The 939-nt window shown below is 57.9% G+C and overlaps 1 non-coding gene across 1 annotated transcript; it reads left to right on the top strand.

Annotated features, from left to right (window-relative positions):
- Window positions 1-521: 521 nt before the first annotated feature.
- On the top strand, window positions 522-603 carry Trnas-uga. The gene has a single exon. It is a non-coding gene; the product is annotated as a tRNA-Ser (tRNA).
- Window positions 604-939: the final 336 nt, after the last annotated feature.

Here is a 939-nt window from a genome sequence, read left to right as displayed (position 1 = left end):
TGCGCACTGGAATGAGCGCGAAGGTGGCTGTGAAGCGTTCGGAGTGCGGGTCTCCTGGTGGGGGCATGCCCACGAGGCAACGCAAAGAAGGCACCTAGCTCGGTCGTCATACCTCACCAGGGCCATTTGCGCACAGCACCGACTGCTTGGCCTCCCGCCACTCACGGCGGCGTCCCTCCCCGAAATGCAGAAACTTCCGGGAGGGCGGGCCCGCCAAACGCGGCCCAACAGCTCTGTGTTTCACAGGTGGCTCGAGAGCAGGGGAGCAAGCGGGAGGGCGACAGCCAGGTGGGCGAGCAGAAGCCAGGCTCCGCTGCGACTTCCAGGATGCAGGGGTCGGCACTGCTCAGACCCGAGCGCCCTGGACCGTGTTTCCCTTCTTTTCCGGGTTCCCAGGCTGCAGATCCCGCAGCTCCAGCCACCTGGGAGCAGGGCGGCCACAGGCCCCGCCTACTCTTGGACCTGGCGCGCGTGCGCGGCTGGTTCCACTAAAGTGTCTCCGCCTTCCAACTTTCTTCGTAGCAGCGATGGCCGAGTGGTTAAGGCGTTGGACTTGAAATCCAATGGGGTCTCCCCGCGCAGGTTCGAACCCTGCTCGCTGCGGAAGCGGGTGCTTCAGTTTTTCGACTTTTACATAATCACTCCTGTCGTTTATCCGCCCGTGACAGGGCATATCTAGGATAGTTTAATACACCCGAAGTCCAAAACCTGTCAGCACTGGAAGTGCACTGCCTGTGTCAGGGAGAATCTGCCCTAAAAGCCACATGGGCGGCTTCGGAACGATGTGATTGTTGGTGTAAGTTTTCAGACTAGCCTTCCATCTGAGACTCACCTGCGAGTGCTGGGGAACGAGAAACTTTTTTTAAATAAAATATGCAGGTAACATTCACATAATGGAATGCGTGTAGCCATTAAGTTTCTATTTGGGCGTTTTAACAG

Source organism: Nannospalax galili, unplaced genomic scaffold, assembly GCF_000622305.1.
Source record: "Nannospalax galili isolate Female #2095 unplaced genomic scaffold, S.galili_v1.0 scaffold116, whole genome shotgun sequence".
NCBI classification, from domain to species: Eukaryota; Metazoa; Chordata; class Mammalia; order Rodentia; family Spalacidae; genus Nannospalax; species Nannospalax galili.
Note: the sequence above shows the minus strand (reverse complement) of the source record. Positions and strands in the feature narration are given on the sequence as shown.